The 25,270-nt window shown below is 34.6% G+C and overlaps 2 long non-coding RNA genes across 2 annotated transcripts; one reads left to right on the top strand and one right to left on the bottom strand.

Annotated features, from left to right (window-relative positions):
• Positions 1 to 13,987: 13,987 nt before the first annotated feature.
• On the bottom strand, positions 13,988 to 17,701 carry LOC145819671 (uncharacterized). Its single transcript, XR_014360445.1, has 2 exons — positions 17,418 to 17,701; positions 13,988 to 14,185 (listed from the first exon to the last, which is right to left on the bottom strand). It is a non-coding gene; the product is annotated as an uncharacterized LOC145819671 (long non-coding RNA).
• A 1,365-nt stretch (positions 17,702 to 19,066) lies between these two features.
• LOC114302505 (uncharacterized) lies at positions 19,067 to 20,750 on the top strand. The gene is made up of 2 exons (XR_003643422.2): positions 19,067 to 19,336; positions 20,437 to 20,750. It is a non-coding gene; the product is annotated as an uncharacterized LOC114302505 (long non-coding RNA).
• Positions 20,751 to 25,270: the final 4,520 nt, after the last annotated feature.

Raw genomic sequence — 25,270 nt, 5'->3', positions numbered from 1 at the left:
ATGTTTCCTTATGGTGAATCGAAAATGTGTTAAATTGATGATCAAATGTTGTTGTACGTATTGTTAAATTGGGTATGAGGTTGTATAGGCATGATGTTTTGCTATGGGTGCCTTGCTTTATATGCCTTGTATAAGCACATATGGTTTCGATGAAATGATGATGAAAGGAACGATAAATGATAATTGAACATAAATGTTACGACTTGAGAATGTGGTTGAATTGATTAAAATTGCTACAACCTTGGGTTGGTGTTTTGTTTAAATTTTGGGGACGGAATTTCCTATGGTGGAGAGGTTATAGCGACCCCGGGTCTCTACCCGACTATCATGGTATTCTAGATCCAAATCTTGTTGTTTGATACAGCTGGTTATGTCTTTTTTTTTTCCTTATACCTCTTGAATTTGAGTCTTGGAGTGACTTGAGCGTGTTTAGAACAGGTTAGTTGCCTTTTGGTCTAGAATCTTGTTGCCCAAATTTTTGGCCTTCCGCTCGAGCGGGACTTCTTGCGCTCGAGCGGAGTTTGCAACCTTTCAGTATCGAGTGTCCCTGCAAAAGTGCTGCAAGAGTGTTTTTCACGCTCGAGCGGCGTTTCTTACGCTCGAGTGTGTTTGAGTTCGAGCGGCCCTTCTGGCGCTCGAGCGGCTGTCTGCAATTTGTGAAATATTGGGCGGGTTGTTGTTGCTATGTCTTACGCTTGAGCATGAATCCCTACGCTCGAGCAGGGTTCGCGTATATCAGATTGCAAAAGTGACTTTTTACATAACCTTTTCATCTCTTTTTCATCCAAACCCTAAGTTGAGAGCTTCTCTCTCTACAAATACCTCCTCTCTCTATATTTGACCTAGATCTAGTGATCTTCTCATCCCCCTTCCTCAGACAAAAAGATTGGGCTCTTTAATATCTTCATTTCCATCCAAGAAGAAGAGGGTTTTGGCATTTTTGGAAGCTTCACCTTTGTCTAGCCCTTCTCCTTGGACTTCTACTTTTAGGTAGGGAATTCTAGACTTATATATATGTTATGTTACAAAATGTTGATTTTAAAGTTGCTATGAAGTAGTTGTGTTAGTTTTAAATTTTGTACTAAGTGAAGAAAGAGAAAGAGGATTTTCAAAATTGGGTTTCTAAAATCTCAAATCTTTTGTCCTTCCTAAGGGGCTCTCTTTTCATTTGACTCATAAGATGTGATTTGGGTTGGTTTTCACCTAGAAGTGGATAAATGTTAGATTTTTGATAAAAGCACTAGAAATTGGAGGATTTTGAAAACACATGAAAATATTTGTGAAACTCTTTACTCTTTTGTATTATGATGGTGGGTGAGATGATAATAGTGCAAAGTGTTAAAAATGTTGAAAGTGTATGTTGTTGGGAGTGATGAATGTTTTTGTATCGTGTTTATGAAACTTCGTAAGATCTTGGAATTGTGTTGAGAACATAGTTTTCCTTGAAAGGATTTATTGGTTGTAAATTGTTGTTGTGAGGAATAGAGGGCACATGGGCATTTTGTGAAATGACTTGAAGGGAAAAAATGAGAAATGATTGATTGATATTGTTGTAGAGATATTTTGAGAATAGTAACTATTGCATCTTATTTCAATTTATTATTATTATTATTATTGTGCACCTTGACATGTTTTGGAAAAACATTTATTTTGAGAAAGACCACGTTGTAATGAGAATTATGGAAATGTGTAAGGGGTAAATACGTTGGTAAGTCCGGATAGGAGGTGTAGATGGATTTGATAAGTTGGCCTGAGTGTCCAGGGTGAAAGACCCGAAAGTCGCGCGGATAGGTGTCGAGCCTTCCGGTTAATACTGGTAAAACTGACAGTTTGGTAGTACTCATAGAGTCTACTTGCAGACACTAGCCTAGGGATTACCAGTATCGTATTTACCGCCCCTATTGATTAATGATTGGAAATTTTGGTAAAACAGTTGAGATGGTAAATAATTGTTGAAGAGATTGAAACCTTTAAATGTGCATGAAATGGACTTTTTATAAGGATGCATGGCATAGCATTAACAATTGCATTGTTTAAAGAGTATGCATAACTGTATAGACTTTGTAAGAATTCTCTACTGGGCTTTGTGCTCACCCCTATGGGATTTGGTACAGGTAAAGATGTGGTGAACCCGCCGAATTGAGGGCGTGGAAATGTTGTGAGAAGAGTAATGTGCTCATTATTTTGTCGTGAATATTTGTAAAGCCAAGGGCTATTTTTGGTATGGGTCCGAGAGACCACTTTTGTGTAGCCAGGCTATTGCCTTGGAAGATGTAAGCCCATAAGGACATTTCTTTATTTTACTTTCACATAGAAGTTCATATGTTTCACATGCTATAAATTAAAGTGTTTTCATATCTTTGAATGTATGATTGCATGTGGAACTTTTGTATAAACCTTGGATATTTTTGAGACAAAGAAATGGAGAATGATAGAAATTGGGAAATGTGCGTGATTGATGTATTATTCATGTTGGGTTTATTTCGGGGTGTTACATATAATGAGTCCCTGGTCATATTTATTATGAATAGAATATTGATAGATAATGATTGAGTTTTTATTATTATAATGTTTTAGATTATTTGTTTGAAAGGATAAAAATAAGTCATAAATTTGTTTGGTATAATTTTTTATATTCTGTTTTTAAAAAAATAGGGAGTTATACTTGTTTGGATACACGTTATATGCAAATATATAACATCCACTCAAAATTTATAATTAAGACAAAAGAAATAGAGTTATTTTGTCTATATGTATTAAGAGTCTTAGATAAGTTTCAAAAATTATATTTTACAACTTAAAAATATTTCTCATTTTCTTTAATTAGTTGAAAAAATGCAATAAATTATAATCTGAAATTGCCATCAAACACAAGTGGTGAATTTTTTTTATTACATAATTAATTTATAAATGTTATCTTTTTTTTTTAGGTCTCCCACAGTATCCCCAGGTTTTTTTGGACCCAGGACTAATCCGCTAAGGAAGCTGTCGGGCGCATATGTGGGGTTCTCTCCCAAGGGGTTTGCTGCATCCACAAAGGCTCGAACTCGAGACCTTTGCTTAAGCGACCCAAGTCCCTTTCCACTTGGACCAACCCCCATTGGTTATAATGTTATCAAAAGAGACAAATTGTAAACAAAATATAAAAATTATGAAATTTTCCAAACAAAAAAAATAAAATAAAAAAATACACACACACAAACACAAAACAAAAGACAAGGGCAAAAAGGAAAAACGAAAAAGAGAGCCAATCTATTGTAGCATAACCAAACTCTGTCTTATATATAACTGTATAAATTATGTGATATTTTTAATTTATAAATTTTAAGATTTTGTTCGAGAGTCATTTCACCTAGTTAAAGAAAAAGTGAAGTTCTAAAATTTTAAGTCATGTATTATGAAATAATAAATATAATTTCATTAACTAGTAATTTAAGTCTATCGAAGTGGTGTCTTATTGATTAGGAAGTGATATTTAATTAAATAGTAAGTAGAGTTTGATTGAGTAGCAATTGAAAACTCATTGAGTAATAACTAAAGTCCAATAGAGTAGTAAGTGAAAATTCATCGAGTAGTAAGTCAGGTTTAATTGAGTAGTAAGTAAAGTTGAATGAAATAGTAAATGAAAGATAATTAAGTAGTAAGTGAAATCTTACACAATAGTAGTAGAAACTTATTAAATAGCAAGTAGAGTTTAATTAACTAGTAAGTGAAATATAATCAAATTATAAGTGGAATCTCATTGAGTAATAACTCAAGTCTACTTATCATGAAGTAGTAATTAGCAAGTCAAGTTTAGTGAAATAATAAGTGGAATATATTTGAGTAGCAACTAAAGTTTAATATAGTAATAAGTGAAAACTCATTGAGTAATAAGTGAATTCTAAGTAGTAAGTGAAGTGTGATGAAATAGTAAGTGAAAGATTATTGAGTAATAAGTAATGTCTTATTGAATACTAAGTTTTGCTAACAAGTGCTTCTAGGACACAAATAAAAGACCAATATATATATATATATATTGTTTTTGAAGAACATGAGACACTTTTTTACTGAATTTAATGCACTTTTTAATATTTTTATATATTTTCAAGATACTTTTTACATAATTCCCAACATTAAAAATGCCTAGAGAGCACCTTTTTTTGGTGAATATGTGTGTCACGACCCAAACTTGCCCCTATAGGTTTAGCGTCGCAACTGGCCAGTAATCCGTAGATTACCTATGGCCTCAAAGACAAAATTTCAAAATATTTGATTTTATCGGGGCCTGAAGCGGAAGCAAAACAAAAATGATAATGTCCATCGAGCTGTGCGTACATAATCAACTGCAGTAATTAAAACATTCTTAACACACTTTCATAAATACATGTACGAAGACATATTTTATATCATATCTCACACGCTACGTAAAGGACTTCTGACCAAGTACAAAGATTATCCCAAGTTTGACAAAACAAAACAGAACAAGCCTCTACATAGAGGCATTCTTGGGTGGCTTGACGAAGAGGCGGACTCTTGGGAAAACTCTAATGTTGATCCTCCAATTGCTTACCTACACCTACATATATATAAATAAAAAGTGAGCTAACGCCCAATGAATAATACAAAAGTAAAGAGGTTATATGACTGAGATTCTTAATTAAGTAATTCATAGTTATGCATAATACATGTGAATCCAAGTCAAAACGACTTTGGGTCCAAGTTCTCATTTATACAGAACGACCTCGGGTCCAAAATACTCATTCATACAGAACGACCTCGGGTCCAAAATACTTGTCCAATGATATTACAGAACGGTCTCGAGCCCAATCATAATACAGAATGACCTCAGGTCCATCATTTCCATATTCATATCTATGCACATATTTATACTGAACGACCTTAGGTCCATCATTTCCATATTCATATCTATGGGCATATTTATATTGAACGATCTTAGGTTTATCATTTCCATATTCATATCTATGCGCATATTTATACTTGTGATCATGATTGCATTTGTATTAAGACGGCCTTAGGCCCATTTCGTGTCCTTGACACACATATTAGATAGCCTTAGGCCCATTTCTTATCAAACATATCCTTTGTCAAATATACATAACGGCCTTTAGGCCTATTTCATATTCATTTAGAACGACCTTTGGTCCATGTAATCAAATATACAGAACGACCTTTAGGCCCATGTCATATTCATTCAGAACGACCTTTGGTCCATGTAATCAAATGATTTCGTCCTATTCAATTTCATTACAGAGTCTAGCACAATCAGATGAATAGAATGCTCATTCATTCGAATTCACAAATCCAGAAAACTTACACATGATCAGTATTTAAAAATAGCATATATGAACATATCTTTACTAAACTATTTGTTAGAAATTGGGCGCCTATGTGGCATGACCCATGAACCTTTTGAACCTTATCCATGTAAGTTTGAATTTGAATTCAAAACTTATTTGGATAACCACTTATGATATCTATATCTATCATATCAACTGATATGGATAGATTGATATATATGGTTATATATCAGATTATATATTTTAAATAATATATTGATATCAGATACGTTTTGTGGTTTTTACCCATAACATTTTTATATACTCTCTCTCTAACTCTCTCTCATTATGAGAATGATCCAGCCTTTGCACTGTGACTTGTGTGGGTGATACTCATATTGTGGTATCACTTCACTGCTGAGAGTTCGTTGTTCGCATTCTTGAAGCACGCGATTTACCCACAAGATTCTTCGCATCAGGTTCTATCACTTAAGGTATGATCTGATATTTTTATCCACTGCTTTATACTTGTTTTACATTGATATCAGAGCCAATATGGGTATTTTCGTGTTTATTTTTATGCATTAAAATATGTGTATAATTTTATATAAATATATATACATGTTATATGCATGAAAATTAACAAAGGAGGAAGATGAGGTGCAGGGTTTCTGCACTTCCACTCTCATTAGATTGAGAGTGTCATACCCCTCAATTTTTATGTTCATTAAATGTCATTTTTGAGACCATAAATGTTTTTATTTTGAAAAATGGAGTCCGGCAGTACTAAAATTAGACCAGAAAACACCACGAAAGGCGACGCTCGATCCGTGCGCGCCAGATGACGCCATCAGTGGCAGGCACACGTTGCCACGTGCTTCCACGCGCTGCCATGCGCCAGGCGCGCTTCCCATGCGCTGTCCGCTTTTTCCACGCAAGCGTTAGTCGCACCGCTTTGAACCACGCCACGTGCGCTACCCTGCGCGAGCCGTGCACTGAGCCGCTCGCCGAGCCGAGCCGTGCTGTTTTTCGCGCCAGCTTGGCTGGTTTGACGGCTGGGTGTAAGGTTCTGTTTGTTTTTTTTTTTAAATTCAGAATTACGTTAAATGGTCATAAGTAATTCGTTATAACTTTGTTTTAAGCGTGGTTGGTATTGTTAGACTCAGAATTATATTTTTTTATCTATAGTAAAATTTTCAAAATTTTATGAAAATAAAAAATATTTTTCCTGAAATAATAATTCATTATTTCTGCTTTAAAATACTTCTGAGGTTGCATGGCTAAGTTTTTGGGGCTGAAATTTTTATAGTAGACTACTATAATAGTTTACTATTTACTGGTATAAGTTTCTGGGGCTGAAATTTTTATAGTAGACTACTATAATGGTTTACTAATTACTGGTATAATTGTTGCATTTTTTCAGATTTTGGAATATTTATTTATGATTTTATGCGTGTTTATTAATTATTTAAAATTCCATAAAATACCAAAAAATTTCAGAAAAATTTCAGAAGTGATTTACTTTCTGTTATTTCATAATCTGAATATTAAACACAACACATTGTTATTTTTTGCCTAGAGTTTCTAATATGTTGTAATTAGAATAGCATGATTAATTTTTTTTATTTAAATTCCATTATTAAATGTAACATAGCATGAGTTGATTGTGAATCTACATTAAGATGCTATTGTATGGAATTAGAATATTTTATCATGCTTTTAGACATGCCATAGTCAGTGGGAGGTTGTTCGGTTGAGAGAAATCTTTGTAGATTTACTATCGAAAACTAATATTTTGCGCATAAATTAAATTAATTTTTGGATAATTGTTACCTGTGGCGCAAGAGATGATTACGAGCATAGCGGATTTTCGATCTTGCGACTTGTGTAATATTGTCACTATTTAATTTAGATTTTTGCGGCAAAATTATATTATGCTAATCAAAATTAATCCCAATACGAATTTCTCTCTAAATTGACTTAGCTTATAGAAGTTAATTTGATTGACCTAGACTTAGTAGAGATGTTCAAATATGAACAATGTAATCTTATTCTTTGGATGAGCAAAAGTCTTGGAGACTTTAGGTCAGACCTTAATTGAGCCAAAGGAAACACGACTCAAAGTCACCGCGGTTTTGTTGCCTTGTTTGGCACAATAAAAACTAATGTGTGCACTACGGTTAGCGGCACGCAATGTGTGCACTATGGTTAGCGGCACGCTACGTAGTTTTGGTTGGCGAGTTTTGGAGTTATGAAATTAGTAAGCTCTCAATAGATCTGTCTATGATCTTGACTATTGAGCTGTGTGGATTGACATTGTAATTTGACTTGTAATGATGCTGCATCATTGGATGAAGTAACATTCGAGAGTCACGTCATCCAAGAAATGCGAGCTTAAATGAATTAGTCATTAAGTGTAAGATGAGTAGCCAGAATGAGCAGTGTTTTGCTCTCTATCCAACTGTTGGGAGTGGATGGAGCAAAATTTCATGCACTATAATAGTGTGCATTAATGTATCACTTGAAGTTAAAAGATTAGCGCTTAGTAGCAGAAAAATCTATTAACACTAAGTGAAGAGATTAGCGCCAAGTGGCTGCAAAATCTATTAGCATTGCCAACTTGTCTAAGTCTGGGCACTTACTGTTTCTGTAGTTAAGCGTGAGACATGAGGAGGTGTTTCTTTGTATAATTCCTTAGTTAGGCTAACGTTTTTTTTTTAACGTTTACCACTAAGTGTAAACGTTGCAGCATAGTAATGAAAAGGTCAAGGCCAACAAGGTTATAATGACTCTAAGAATTTGACACATCGCTTGTGAGAGCATTGTGTTGAATTATACTCTTTAGCATCATTCGCGCTTAAGTTACTTCAGGAGCTATCATAGATTGATAGCTTATTCCCTCTTTCTTGTGGATAGTAGAATTAATTGCAAGTAACTATGAAGCGAGAAACAGAGATGGCAAGAGGAGTATCATCATCTTTTAACTAGATGCAGTAAAGTGTATGGAGAATAAAATTGACTTGAAGGTGCAGGGGATTTGCACTTACTAGTTAAATTTGCGACTTAGGCGCACTTGATATCTCTATGACACCCTTTTATGATCTAGTGAATATGAATTAGTCGTGAGTCATTACCTAGTTGGGCCTAAGCTTTTAAAACTTGTCTTCAAGAACTCACACATTAGGATGATTGGAATTAGTTTATGACATTGGTCATGAACCGGTGGCTTATTATACTTAATCACATTAATGAGAAGATGACATGAATGGTTTGAGTAGGCCCTCTCGGGCCCATTCGCTTGTGACATTCTGCTCTCATGTGAATGTGTAACTTTGTTCGCAATGGTTGTGCACAAGTAAGTAGGAAAGCCGCAGAAGGGCATTTGTATTGGCTCATTTAGTCCACTATGATATTTGTGACTGGATATGTGTAAGGGTATGATAGCTAGCCCCAAATCTCGACACATTTATAGATTACGATACGCATCTTAGTCAAGACTATTTGATCCCCCATAAGTTAAAAAGTTTGAAATGATTTTTTTGACATTGCACAATGGTCGAGATCAATTAGATAAGAGTTTTCGTGCTTTTAGTTTGACCAAGGTGGCGAGTATCTATTTGAGTTATTTTTATAGATTACGATACGCATCTTAGTCAAGACTATTTGATCTCCCATAAGTCAAAAAGTTTTGAAATGATTTTTTGACATTGCACATATGAGGTCGAGATCAATTAGATAAGAGCTTTCATGCTTTTAGTTTGACCAAGGTGGTGAGTATCTATTTGATTTATTTTTTAGAAAGCTCTGTAAAGAGAAATGGATGCTTAGAAAATTGATTATTCCTAGTACTCAGCAACACAAAAGTGTAGTAGAGATAAGGAATTAAGTATTGTTAATGTTAGGTGGATGATGACGCAAAAATGTTTCCTAATTGGGAATTGCACTTTAGTTTGTTGCCTATATCCCTAACTAAGGGCCTTCCATATCAATTTTTAACACTCCATTTGAGTAATGGGTTAGCGGAGAGCCATCTATGGGTGATCTGTAACTGTTAAGCAGCTTATCTTTGTTTTACTTCTCATAAGGTTGCGAAGTTAAGACCTAGGGTTCTATAGCGCATTATTGTATGCTGTCTTGTAAACACATAGGGTCATGTGGCGCATTATTGTATGCTGTCATGTAAACCCTTCGAGTCATGTGCACATAGGTAAGCAACTTTGTGGTAGTGTAACTAAGTCACATAAAGTTTTCTTAGTAAAGGTGACGTGAATAGAGTTTTGGAACTCGATAACATAGAGAATTCTAAGCATAGCGCTTTATGTAGCCTAGTTGAGAATGGAGAGAAATTTCCAATATCCTAGGGACAGTGGGGGCGATGTGCCTACTAGTGGATTACTTCATTAGAGAAGAATACTCTATATTCTTTGTTGCGTGGTAGCGAATGTGAAAATTTTCCACGTCATCACTGGGTGATTGAGAGAGAAACATGCATGATTGCTTCGCAAGATGATAAAGAGCCTAGGATAATCCCAAAGGCTCTAGTCCCCTGTTTTTAGAAAGTGGATCAATGTTGCGCAGTTTAAGACAAAGTCTTTGAGGATTTACCATTTCTATAATTTTGGTTGACTTTCCATTATGACGCGAAACTGTTCTAAAGTTATGCATAATTTGGATAGCGATTGTTGAGGCATAAGGCTCGCTAGATATCGAAAAGTCGCACCATTGAGGAAGGTGTAGACCAAGAGAAGACTTTCTCCTGGGGAGTGAGGTTATTTCAACTTAGTCTATGATTGACATAAGTTCAGAACATTGATTTGTGGACGTTATGACCCAACTTCTCGTTGGAGAATCGGATAAGTAGATCCATAGGGATTTACCTTCTGCTTTTATGGTGAAAAATTGGGAGCGCAAAAAGGTTGCTAGTTCCAATAAATCTTTTACAGCCTAAAATAGTTATCCAAATAGTGGTTCTTAGATTTCGTCAAGCCATGATAGGCCAATGATGATCGATGAAGACCACTGAGGCATGATCAATGGTCCAAAAGAAATTTTTCCTTACTTAGTCATTATGAGCCAGGAATTTATAAGATTGTGGCCACCTAGGGTGGGTAGTCCTCTGTTTTAGATTTGATGGACATGGGTGATATAATTTATATGCTCGGATGTACGATCCTTAGGGATTGTTTTGGAAGAATTTCCGGTTTGTCTTTGATGACTTACATAAGGAATATCCTAAAATGATTCTAGATGCAAAATTGCAAACCCATTGACTTAGCTATCGGTAAAAGTCAGAGCCTTAGCTATTGAGTGAATCCTCGGATTGTCTTTGGGAGAAACAGATGACCTATATTCCTTGATCTTTTTTTTTTTGTTGTGGGAGCCTAAAGTACGCTATGTGGGCGTATTCGGCATGATAAGTGTTATCTTTGGTAAATGGTCAGCTGAGTAGTTTAGACATTGACCTTGCTCATTAAACTGTGGATAGAATGCTTTACTAGTAGTATATTAATTTGCTCCTTGTAAGATTCAATGCGCTAGTTGGGCACATCTTGAATGAACACAGATTGGTCAGCAAAATATCTTTAGAGAGGTTATTGTGCAAGAGGTAGTGATCTTGAACCTCTTCATGTGAGGTGCAAATGGTGGATTCCATTGTATATGCTTATCGCAACAGGTGTTGATATGGCTTATGCTTGGAATCTAGAATTGCGCAGACTGTGGTTGTGTTTTTTAAAATCAATCACTTATTTGTTGTGAGATGATGGGATGTTGACACTATTATGGTTTGTGTCATAATAATTAGCATATGATGATGTCAGCAGGCAAGATTGGCTCACTCACACGAGCAATCGCCCTTGGCGCTTGGGAGCGAGCAAGGATGAGACTAGTGGTTTATTTTTTATTTAGAGCCAAGAGAGGCTTAAATTATCCACTATGTATGTCGCCTTGGTTACAACCAAGATGAGGTTGTGTTAAGGACCAAACATGGATGTTAGTACCCACTTTTCATGTTGTGCCTGTTATGATTAGCCAGATGCGAGATCTCATTTGGCGCCTGAAAGGCGAGCAAATAGAGAATTCGGGTTAGGCACTAGAAAGCGACTAGACTAAGATCTGTACGGTGTATCAAGTATGACGTCACTCTTTTTTGAAAGAGTTACTTCACCATAACATGTATTCATACTATATGTGTTTGGCGACCGAGTAATGGGGTGAGAGAATGGATCCCTGTTTCCTCACCACGTGAGTCTTACGTGTCATTATTGATATGACTTTCATTTATGTACCCTTTTGTGACTTTTGACTATGTCATAAGGTAAGGGGTTGATGTTCTGCTACTTTGGCATGTTGCCTGCGATCATGTATGATTCGGCCTTAAGGGACATCACTGAGAAGGCGGTCAATCCTAAACTAAATGGCATGAGGGCAAAAAGAAGATCATCTAGTATTACACCATTGTTGTATATTCATTGCCGGCAACTCACATCGCTCTGTATGAGAGGCAGATTGAGTATGAATATATTGCAAGAATTGAAAGGGTAAAACATGCTCTTTTTGAGGGATTAGAGATTTTTTTTTTTTTGGACCGGTGTAATTAGATGGGTCTGGGGTATATGAGACTCTATTTCTATTCTTTTTGGGTTGATGTCTCTATGCTGGCTCGTTTTGAGTTTCTAGTATAGAGCTCTCACATGCAGGTGTTTCTCAGCGGTCGCACGGTTCATTGGCTAGTATGTGATTGTTTGATATTTGGGGAGATTGAGATAGAGATGTGGTTGTGTCATGCAAACCCATGTGCGAGTGGGAGATGTTAGAAATTGGGCGCCCATGTGGCATGACCCATGAACCTTTTGAACCTTATCCATGTAAGTTTGAATTTGAATTCAAAACTTATTTGGATAACCACTCATGATATCTATATCTATCATATCAACTGATATGGATAGATTGATATATATGGTTATATATCAGATTATATATTTTAAATAATATATTGATATCAGATGCGTTATGTGGTTTTTACCCATAACATTTTTATATACTCTCTCTCTAACTCTCTCCCATTATTAGAATGATCCAGCCTTTGCACTATGACTTGTGTGGGTGATACTCATATTGTGGTATCACTCCACTGCTGAGAGTTCGTTGTTCGCATTCTTGAAGCACGCGATTTACCCACAAGATTCTTCGCATCAGGTTCTATCACTTAAGGTATGATCTGATATTTTTACCCGCTGTTTTATACTTGTTTTACAGTATTACTCATAGTGTTCAGATGCCTGGTTCACCCTTGTAGTTGACCCCACACAATTCATAATACACATAGAAATTGGGTCACAATACAATTTATTCCGTTCTTAACTTGTTTAATTCTCTTAGGCTTCTTTCTTACTCTTTTAATTCATTTATAATGCTCAATGTATGCCTAAGAGTGCTTAAAAATAAAAGAGAATGGAAATCGGAACGTGAAACAGCTTTTCAAACTTTTTTGAAACAGGGTTCCTGGCTCGAGGGCAACATTGGTCGCTCAAGTGGACCCCTTGATCCGCAAAAAATACTGGTTGCTTGCATTTTACACTCGAGCGGCAACTTTTCCGCTCGAGCGATGAAGTCGATTTATTGGTTTTCTAAAATGTTGTTTGTGCTTCAAAACATAACTTTAAATGATCCAAGTTACATGTTTTGTCCCATATATCAACCATACAACTTCTAACATGATATAATGCCAATTCTACAAGATTTGAAGCTCAAATCTCCAAGGATTCATCATACAAGCCCAAATTATTTCAAATTCATTTCCTTAAACTTCATAACTCATGCTCCTAAATTCTACATTTTCATGGATTGTGCATGTATGTGAAATGTAGACTCTAATTTCATCTCAAATGGTAGAAATGACACTCAAATTTACGAGATTCAACAAAATTATGTATACATGTGTGATTTGGTGCCAAATTCTCCATGTTTCAAAAATCATCTTTCTTTATTTTATGAAACATAAATTGAAGATATGAAACACTTTCAAAAATATTTGCATGTATGAAATTTAATTCAAAATCAAACTAATTTTCGATTCCCAAATATAAATTATAATTTATTTCCATATTTGTCCAAATTTAAATTTAATTCGTGTTCTTCATATCAAGCCCAATTCCAAACCAACAAATTTTAAAACATGAATTGAACTTTCAAAATAATTTCAAGACTTGGGTTCATACATGCCTTGTCTAAAAACACACAAACTCTTAAATAATCAAGAAGATATGATCAATTTTAAATCATTCATATCAAAACTCCTTTAATTTAAAAATTAAACTCATATGTTCACAAACTCATAATTTGCCAAAGCTTAGTTCTTGTTTCATTAAAACATGAGATCAATTCTAAGAAATCTATGATGCCTGTAAATATAAACTCAAATACTCATAGAATTCCTTCATGCATGTAACAATGGAACTTGATTTCATCCAAGATTATAAAAATCAAACTCAAAATAATTAATTTCTAAATTTATTCTGGAACGCCCTAAAAATTTTGGCAGGGTATATCTATTTATGCTACAAAACCCACTTGATAAATAAACACATATGTATAGCTAACTATTCCATACATCTATTTCCATTAAATCCCATATGCCAAATACATGCTATTCACATCTCAATGCCTCAGTTCCAATCCCAAGCATACATTTTACAGTAAGTATGAAATGGAAGCCAAACAGATAATAAGTGCTCTACAGGCTTACAAATTTATCCAAGAACATTCTTGGTTACACAAAATGGAGTTTCAACTCAATGCAAATATAACCATGGGCTTACATTCAACAAATAACAATAAAACAAAAATGAAGCCTCAACTCTGAGTCCTCCCAAGTCAATGCCTTGGTGGAAGCATAGCACCTGTACCTGAAATGGTTTCCCATATAGGGTGAGCCACAGGCCAGTTATAGCGATCCCGGATTTACCCTTGTTGTATAGTGATCCGGACATGTGTCCGTGGATGTTGGTAGTTGATCATTATCTTGTTTACATCCTTTTTTACCTTGTATTTGAGTTATAGGATGTGTTGGGCAGGTTTGTTACAGGTTGGTTGAGTTTAGAAACCAAAACTAGTTGCCCAGATTTTGGCCTGTCCGCTCGAGCGGGGGTTTTGATGCTCGAGCGGGGAATACACCCATCCAGTATTTCCTGTGCAGTGTTGGATGCTCGAGCGGGGGATTGGACGCTGGAGCGGGAGGTTGTGGGTTACGCTCGAGCGGGGCTTCGAGCGCTCGAGCGGGGACCTGTTGTGTCGAGATGCTGGGAGAGTGCATCCGGCGCTCGAGCTGGAGTTTGGCCGCTCGAGCGGGAGTCTGTGAGTGCCGCTCGAGCGGGGGTTTGGACGCTCGAGCGGGGCGACTAGGTTTAAGTTCCGAGTTTTCACTTTTCAAATCACTTTTTCACTTTTTCTTCTCTCTCCTACTTTTCCACAAACACCATTGTTGAGCCTCTCACTCTAGAACTCTACCTTCTCTCTAGGTTTTGATCTAGTAGGAGTGACTTGTTCATCTTTGGCCTTTACAAAAAAGTTTTTGATCGTCGAGGGCTACATTTTAATCTGAAAATTTCGGGATTTGGAGCACGTTGGGTTTTGTCATCTTCTCCCTTGGGGCTCCGGATTTGAGGTAGGGATATCCTACTCCTCTCTATGGATTTTGTCTTTAAATTTTAGTATTTTGAGATGTTGGGGTTGGTTTGATAATTTTGTGAAAGTTTGGGACTTTCGTGTAATTTTACAAAAGTTGGGGTTTTATTTATAATAAACCTATATGCATGTTTGGCATAGAAAAATGGAATAAATGTTGAATCATTGATGAAAATGGGACCTTAAGGGTTGTAATGTTAATTATGGAAAATGCCCTAATTATATTGTTTGATTAATTGGGTTAATTAATCGTGAGAAATGAGGTTATGAAATAGGAATGTTGAGATTGGGAATGTATGGGGTTAAAGGGTGTAGTTGAATTATTTATCACTCACCGAAATGAAATGTTGATTGAATATCCATTTGTGCATTTATTTTCTGTTTAGAAATAACTGCTTTGGGCTATCGGTGGAGGATAGTCGTGATTGTTGTAGACAATGCATGATGATTAGGCAAACGAAAACTAATCAATGGGATGTGTCATGGAATTTGACGGTTGATAGAATACATTAACTGTATGTATTGAATGATGGTATATAGAACCAATGTGTTTGTATACGTTGTGTGTAGAGGAGGAGATGGGGGATGTACTCCGCAGTTTAGGGGAAGATGGGGGGTGTACCTCTAAACCGGATAGTATTGGGAGAAGATAGAGGATGAACTCCGTAGATACAGCTCTTATGCTTGTCTAGAGAAGTGAAGATAGAGCTCATATGCTTATCTTTGTGAAGTGTAGATACAACTTATATGCTTATCTGTGAATGTGGGGATATAGTTGTTATACATATCTGTTGAGAATGTGGATATAGCTTATATGCTTATCTGTGAATGTGGGATATAGTTTTTATACCTATCTGTTGAGATGATGATAGAGCTAATATGCTTATCTGTTGAAAATGGGAAAATGAAAAGTAACTTGGACTCATAAGTCGTATGACATAAAAATGTGATTTATGTGGATGTATCAGTGTTGACTATCTATCAATTGCTAATCTTTTAGTCATTGTTCATGGTTGGTTTAGTGTATTTCTACTGGGTTGTGGCTCACCCTATATGGGAATATCATTTTCAGGTGCAGGTAGCATGCCACCTCCAAGGACATAGCTTGGGAGGCTAGATGCGAGCAGATTTTTACTGTTCAGTTTCTTTTGATGTATTACATGTATATTCAAGCTAAGGGCTTAATGTGTAGATGAGTTAGCACTCTTTTGTTGTAACCAAGTGTTAACTTGGAAAGCTGTAAGCCCGTAGGGCATTTTGCTTTTGTTGTTAACATGTAATACTTTTGTAATGAAACTCTGATGAATAGAAGAATGTGGATATTTCGTATGTCAATGAATGTTTTATTTGTTGGGTTTAATGTTATTATTTTGAGGGCGTTACACCAGTAGAGATATACTACACAACATATGAACCATGACAAGAGTAAAGAGGAGTATGGTCATGCCATGCTCATGATAAAACAATTTATCTCTCTTTTTATAAAGCATGCAATGCTGAGATGCAACAACAGATATAGAACCATTTCCATTTTAAACCATATCTGTTACATGAATACAGGCTCTGTGAATCTCTAGGTGTGTGTGTGTGCAAGTAGGCCCTAATGCACTACAACTATCATTTTTACTAGTAAACCGGAAGGCTCGACACCTAACCGCGCAGCTCTACACTCCCTACCCAGATTCACCAAGTATTCATCTTTTCGCAAATAGTTACATTTCCAAACATTTCTAAAAAACAGATGCATTTCCAATGAAATGAATGTAATGCAATGTCGAATGCAACAAATGAGGAATGTGGTTTAATTTACCTAAGTCTCATGCATTTCTACAACAATCATGGCTATCCTCCACCGATAGCCCAAAACAGATATTTCTAAATGGATATTTAAACAATTAAATTCCAAAAATTTTGATAAATACAATCTATTCAACATCTCATCAAATATGAACAACTACGCTGGTTTTTATATTACAATCACGTCTGGTAACCTCTCAAGGTTCATTTTTAACCGTGTCGGTTTTATTCCAACAGATACATTAAGCAAAATAATACCGTTAATGCCCAAGAAAACATAATTTTCTTTCCAAACTTATTCTCCAAGCATTATTCAATTATGACATCATATTTTGATTGAAAGCCCCAAAAGTTAAACGTAATTCCTTTGTTTTATTTAAAAATGCTCTTTTGACCGCAAACCGGTAAAAATTTCAAAACCAATCGAATCGAAGTCCATTTTTTTTTAAATTTAAGACATAACTCTTTTATAACCTTACAAACATATTCCAAGTTTACACTTTAGCAATTTGAGTATCAACTTTTTATTTTTCTCAAAATTTCTCTTTTAAGCAAATAAATCACAAAATTTTCAAAAATTCTAATTAAATTATATACAACTCTAAACTCTATATAATCAAGTAAAAGTACATAAAAAAAGTGTAGGAAAAATCCTACCTCAAAAGCTAGAAGAGGAAACAAGCAAAAATTCTAATTTTTGACTTTGTCGGATTTTGATCTCCACTAGTCAAAACGTTGCTCTCACCAAACTCTTTACTTTGGTCTCAAGAACATGGATCTAAAATCCAATATATTTTGTTGGATCATAGATTTTGTGTGATGAATGTTAAAAAAAAAAGAAATTGAGAGAGGCAAAGAGCAAGAGAAAGCCGAAGGAGAGGAGAGAGGGTAGGACGTCTGTTGCTTCAAATCAAATGAAGAAAAGAAATGGACAAGGGGAAATGGAGGGGTAGCCCCACATGGGCTCCTCTTATCATTAATATTATAATATATATATATATATATTTTTGTTCAAATAACTATATATATATATATATATATTAGAATTGCTGAATTTGTAGAAATTTTAAAGCCATATAATTACTTCCTCACTACAAAATATATTTCATTTGATGGTGCACACCATTAATATTTGTAACTCTCTCAAGATTATAAAATAAATAATAGTAATAATAACAACAATAATATATGGTTACAAAGGAGTCATGATTCAGTCAATTGGGTCCAAAATGAATGGAGTTTAATAATTTAAAATAAATCTCCAACTGAGATTAAAATATAAATAAATTTTAAAAGACTTAAGGTGCTCCCCACCATTCACATAATTAAACATGAACCAACATGATTAAATATGAGTTAATCAAATAAGTCTCACAAATTAAATTTATATCTCATTTAATACTCAAGACCCAAGAATAATTAAAATTCAAAAAAAAAAAAATTGCCATAATAATAATAATAATAATAATAATAATAATATTTCAATTTGATTCAACTCGTTACATATTCCATATCCATAAACCTAGATCAATTTCTTCACCAATTTGTTAATTTCTTTCAATTATATGATGTTGATTCCAAACTCATCTTTAATTTCAAGGGTAATATAAATATCACAAGAAATCAAGCATGATTTCATACCTTAAACTTTATTTCCATCATGTTTGGTTAATTTTCCTTTCTTTTCCCTTGTTCTTCCTTGAGCTCCATCTTTCTCTCTTCTTGACATAGACCAACTCCCCATTTTTTTTCTCCAGCAACTAAGTACATGGAACACTCTCTCTCCCCCTGACACTGGTTTGCTCCCAGCAGAACACCCAAATGGGCCTTCATTCAAATCTTTAAACACATGATGCACACCTCTCTTGTTGACACATATTGCACACGTACTGTAACGAGTTGAATCAAATTGAATTTAAACTTTAATCTCAGTTGGGAATTTATTTTAAATTATTAAACTCCATTCATTTTGAACCTAATTGATTGCATCGTGACCCATTAGTAACTATGAAATATTGTTGTGGTTTTATTATTATTTTTTGATTACCATAAAAGAGTTGTGAATATTTATGATGTATACCATTAAATGAGAGTTATATTTTGTGATAACAAAAATTATACCATTTTATAATTTTATGTTACAAAATTTTATAATTTTGCTAAATCATAATTTTAATTGTAGATATTTTTATCAATTTTGAGGATAGAACCACGTGGGGTCTGCTAGCCATGCCTTGTTTGGGTGATTGGTTTGCCACTTGCTTAGCTTTTGTTTATATATACTTTTTTAATCAATTTCTCTACCAGCACAAGGCAAAGAAATAAGGAGACTTGGATTGCTTTTATTTGTTTCCATCAAACACCTCTCTCTCTCGGTTATCTCTCTCCTTCTGAAATTTTTTTCTTTGGTTATTTTTTTTTATTATATAAAATCCTTGATTCATCAAACCTGTTAGGTTTTAGACCCTAGTTCCATAGATCAAATTGTAGAGGGTTCTGAGGGCTCCGATTTAATCTGAACGAATCGAAATTTTGTCGCCGGAAATTTTTATTTTCTTGGAAGCTCTTGGATCTAGGTAAGGATTTTTCCTACACTTCTTTATGCACTTTTACTTGATTATATGGAGCTTAAAGTTGTATATAATTTAATTAGAAGTTTTAGAAAATTTGTGATTTATTTGCTTAAAAGGAAAATTTTGAGAAAAATAAAGAGTTGATGCCTAAATTGCAAAAGTGTAAACTTGGAATATGTTTGTAAGGTTATGAAAGAGCTATGTTTTAAATTTGAACAAAAACGGACTTCGATTTGATCAGTTTTGAAATTTTTACCAGTTTGCGACAAAAAGAGTATTTTTAAAGAAAACAAAGGAATTATGTTTAACTTTTGGGGCTTTTAATCAAAATAGGATGTCATAGTTGAATAATTCTTGGAGAATGAGTTTGGAAAGAAAATGATATTTTCTTGGGCAGTAACGGTATTATTTTGCTTAATGTATCTATTGGAATAAAACCGACACGGTTAGAAATGAACCTTGAGAGGTTACCGGACTTGATTGTGACATGAAAACTAGTGTAGTTGTTCATATTTGATGAGATGTGGAATAGATTGTATTTATTGAAATTTTTTTGAAATTTAATTATTTAAATATATGTTTAGAATATTTGTTTTGGGCTATCGGTGGAGAATAGTACTGATTGTTGTAGAAATGCATGAGACTTAGGCAAATTGAACCACATTCCTCATTTGTTGCATTGGACATTGCATTACATTCATTTCATTGGAAATGTATCTGTTTTTGAGAAATGTTTGGAAATGTATTTGTTTGCGAAAAGATGAATACTTGGTGAATCTGAGGAGGTGTAAAACTACGCGGTTTGGTGTCGAGCCTTCCAGTTTATTGGTTAAAATGACAATGGTAGTGCATTACGGCCTACTTGCAGACACTCACCTAGAGATTCACAGAGCCTGTATTTATGTAACAGATATGGTTTAAAATGGAAATGGTTTTATATCTGTTGTTGCATCTCAGCATTGCATGCTTTAGAAAAAGAGAGATAAATTGTTTTATCATGAGCATGGCATGAGTATACTCCTCTTTAGTCTTGTCATGGTTCATATGTTGTGTAGTATATCTCTACTGGGCTATGGCTCACCCTATAAGGGAAACCATTTCAGGTACAGGTGCTATGCCTCCGCCAGGGCATTGACTTAGGAGGACTCGGAGCTGAGGCTTCATTTTTGTTTTATCGTTATTTGTTGAATGTAAGCGCAAGGCTGTATTTGCGTTAAGTTGAAACTTCATTTTGTGTAACCAAGAATGTTCTTGGATAAATTTGTAAACCTGTAGGGCACTTATTATCTATTTGGCTTTCATTTCATACTTGTTGCAAAATGTATGCTTGGGTTTGGAACTGGGGCATTGGGATGTGAATAGCATGTATTTGGCATTTGGGATTTAATGGAAATGGATGTATGGAATAGTTAGCTATATATATGTATTTGTCTATCAGGTGGGTTTTGTAGCATAAATAGATATACCCTGCCGGAATTTTTGGGGCGTTACACGTACACCTTGATTCAAGCTTCCAGCACAATATCTATATACACACACACACACACACACCTGGTTTCTCAGTATACCCACCAGATTTCTTAGCACACTACACATACACCCTCAAATTTTTGACCACTCAATTTATGATTAAAATTAACTCAATTAGGCAACACTTGATCTTAATGCATCTTGATCAACAGATAACTTAATTAATCATAACTAATCACAAATCCCACAAAATTTAATTAGTCTAATTTGACTTCCATTATAGCCCAATTAATTATATTTAACTTTATCATTCTGAATTAGATTTTTAATCAAACTCCCAAAAAGGCTCCAAATATTAAATTAAATTTATTTCCATCCTCAATTTTAGTTTCTTAAATCATTAAGGCCTTCAATTTCAGATTAAACTTTAAAATCTTCACTAATAAGTTACATACTCGATTGAATACCTCATAAATAAATTTAATTCATAATAACCTTAATTCCAAATTCTCATAACTTAATTAACTCCAATTCGGACCCAATTAATCCAATCTCAATTTTACAAATCTAAATCGAATATTTAATTAAACTCTCATATAGTATGATTCTCAAAATTAAAATAATTCAATTCAACAATTATACTCTCTTAAGCCATTTAGGCTTTCAATTTCAAATTCTAAAATAAATCCTTATTAAAATCAAATACGAATTAGACTCCAAAATTCTCATAAATCCCAAATTACCTTAGAGTAACAACCAATTAGAATCCAAATATCCTTAATCAATTAAATACAAAATCTTGTACATGACGTGAAATCTAAGGCTTATGCTAATTAAACTCGATTAATTCATTACGAATCGAAATTTTACCAAATTTCACCGCAAGCTCTAAAAATCATGCTAAACGCAGATGTAAAGTCGGTTTTGGTTTCTGGCGCCTCTAAGGCTATAAATTCTCAATTCAAAGCCGCTATTGCAATCGATTTTTCTACACCCAACATATATAAATTCATAATCACACAAGAACTCACATAATCGAGAAGGTGATATTCTCTTGTTCTTTAAGAAAATAAGATTCGTTTTGATCTAAAAGTTTGTATCAAGTCTTATATTTTTGTGTTTGTTTTCATGAAATCTTCAAGTATGGGTACCCAGGTCCATGTTTTTGAACTCAGATTTTGAATAAGGAGTTATGATTTTAGCAATCATGTTCTTCATGTTCTTCAAAGGAAACCCAAATTTATAGATTTCATTATTCCTGAAGTGTGGTCATCGAGACCCACTCTTGTCCCGCCTTCGCACCTAGGCCAAGCATCTGTCTCACCTTGGCTTACCCTGCATGATCACTTGCACCTTGGTCTACTTTGTATGAGCACCTAGGTCAACCACCTTGTAACATCTTGGTAAGGCAGCCCACATCTCGACCAAGGAGGCCACACCTCAGCCAAGCCCTTCTGATTACAACAAGCTAGGCCATTTTGTCCCAGTTCATCGCTGTGCATCCATTCCTAGACCTGGGTTGTACCCAACATGTTTTTCTAACAACAAAAAACATTGATTTAACTCCTAGGACATGTTTTGCTTTGTTTTGATATGGTTTTGAGAAGAAATGTCAAGATCTATTTCACTCATTTGAAGCTTGTTTTGATAGTGTATTGCATAACCATCTTTGAGTATCTCTTCTTGTCTTCTTGAACACGTATTTGCAGGTCTTGAATCTTTTCCTTAATTCCCCTTCGACCGAAGAGTTATTGCGAGTGATATTTTTAATAAAGTTATATTATAATGTTTTGGATAAAAGCCTTGCTTTGTTTTGGAAAAATATTTGATCAAGCATGAATGAGCATCCCTTAGTTTTGTATCAAGTACTATGTTTGTTTTGATGACATTCTTTAAAGGTTCCTTGTGTGCTAAGGGACTTTAATACAACTAGTACCTTTATTTGAGATATCTCCTTTGCCACTGATGGGTAGGCTTGTCTAATCAATTTCGGGTTAGTTATTCCTTTGGTTTGTCAATGAATGTTCTTTCTTTGTATTACGTAGATGTTAGTAAACATTCTCTGAAGCTTTAAAAGCCTTTGATTAATGAACTTGGTTCTTCATTTGATTTTGTCACAAGCTATGATATGTATTATTTTGATAAATCTCAGATATCATTCATTCAATCATTTATTACTTATATCGTCTACTGAGTTTTTAGCTCACCCCTCTCCCTTATATACATGTAGGTGATGAATAAGAAAGCGATGTCGCCTAAGCTTTGTTAGAAGATGTGTTTTGTTTCATGTTTTTGTATGATCTTGAATATTATGCTTCTTAGCTTTGTAGATCATTTACTTTTGTATGTTTTGGCTTGAGAAGCCTTTTGGTAAAGATATAATATCAAGTTTATTTTATTTTTCTATCCAAGTTATAAAACCATATTAATATTTATGTCATTTCATTTAATCTATGCACAACTCTTATGGACTAGTTAGATTTAAATTTATTACTTCTGTACATGTATGCTCCATATTTATACTCTGTATGTGTGAATCTTTGTAAGTTAGCCTTCGGTAATCTAAGATTACTGGCCATCACAACATTATTATGTTGGGGGCGGAATGGGGTCATGACAGGCATAGTTTAGTGTTTATTTTTGGTGTGCCAAACAACCCATCAATAATCGTTGTATGATCATTTTAGATCTTTTATTCAAATAATTTTTTCATTCGACTATGTATTTGATTTCTGTGATTGAGAATGCATGATGATACAACTGTTTTACTTTCTCGTATATACAAACTGTGAGGTAAGTCATGCTTAGGAGAGATGAGCAGTGCCCCAACTCTAGTTTAGTGTGGACGATTCATGTTGACTAAAGATGATTCGTGCCTACATTTTGAATATACTCATCTTTTTGGCGATATTATCAGAACTTGTAACTAAGATACATCATCATTATTATTCAAGCCATTGATTTACTAAAATTGAATATTTAAATTATGTGATATATGATTAGTAGTAGTGGATTCGAGATCCTACGTCTCTCTCCATATTCGGACAACTCTTTTTATTTGCGCAATTAATTTATTTTTGATTTAAATCCCCATTAGTTAAAATCAATCGCCCTCTCTTCTTTAAATTAATTTAGAAATTACCAATTGAATTGATACAACTTAGCCCACAATTCTTATGGTATGATACCTGGACAATCCACTGTTCTACAAAATTAGTGTTTAGTTTAATTCTTTATTTTTTATTGAAAAATGACTAATTAACTTACTACTAATTTAAACGCCACTTACTACTTAATGAGGCTGTACTTACTATATACTCATTGATACTCTACTTACTATTCCATCAAACTTACTTACAAGTCAATCAAACATAAGTAGTGCTCAATAAGGCCCTATTACTATTGATTGGTAAGTAAAATGAGAACAAATTATACGCAAAGTCACTATGATTGGTAAGTAATAAATTAGAAGACAAATGCTAATAGGTGCTCTCTAGGTAAATTTAAAAGTCACATTGTGATAACCCAGCCTGTAATAAACTTAATTACGCATGTGATTATGTGTTTGATATGAAATTGTATGTTTTCTAAAACAAAACTTTAAATCAATGCATGGCTCATGAATCATGTTAGATAATGCAACATGATCAGATTAACATAAAAACAACAAAAGTATATCAAGAATCTAACCTCAAAACAAAAATCAAATGGTTCAAAGTCTAATAATCAAGCTTAGAAAATCTAACTTCCTCTAAGAACTTCTTCTTAGAGCTTCTCTCTCTTCAAGACAAAGATATGACACAGATATTGGTTTCCCAACAACTAACTGACTTAAACCCACTACTAGGACACGTGCCATAATTTGGTCAAATCTTCTTAAAAGGTGCTAGAATGAAAGGACAATAGGTAGGTCAAAGTGTATACAACAAGTAAGGTGGCATGGGCACTTCTGACAAGACAAGGATCCTAGATCAAAACATAAGCTTCGGACAGGTGAGGTCTCCCTGACCTTGGCTAGGAGGGTAACACTTGGCCTAGGTGTGACACACCTCGGCCTAGGTTGTACAAGTCATGGGACAAAGGTTGCTAGGTGTTGGCTAAAGTGCATAACTTGGCAAGAAGGTGCCCAACAAGGATGCAAGATTTAAGGATCAAAGATCTCGAATGCCTAGGTGATGCACACCTCGGCCTAGGTGTGAGAGTGGAGGTGGAGGTGGAGGTTAGCCAAGATGACCCTAGGTGTTGTCGCTCAATGGCCTAGGTGTGAGAGGTTCAAAGGTGCGATCTAGGTGTGAGGTAGCAAAGGTAGATAGCCTAGGTTCAACACAAAAAGCAAGGAACAAAATAGGGATCTTATACTTAGGCAAAAACACAATAGCATCAAAACAAGATAGAATCCCACACTCAGACAAAATATCACAGTTTACAAGATGCAAGTTTAACAAACCAAAATTATGTAAATTCTTA

Source organism: Camellia sinensis, chromosome 2 (genome assembly GCF_055761805.1).
Source record: "Camellia sinensis isolate YWXY chromosome 2, ASM5576180v1, whole genome shotgun sequence".
Lineage (NCBI taxonomy): Eukaryota > Viridiplantae > Streptophyta > Magnoliopsida > Ericales > Theaceae > Camellia > Camellia sinensis.
The sequence above is the reverse complement of the archived record's forward strand: the minus strand, read 5'-3'. Positions and strand labels throughout refer to the sequence as shown.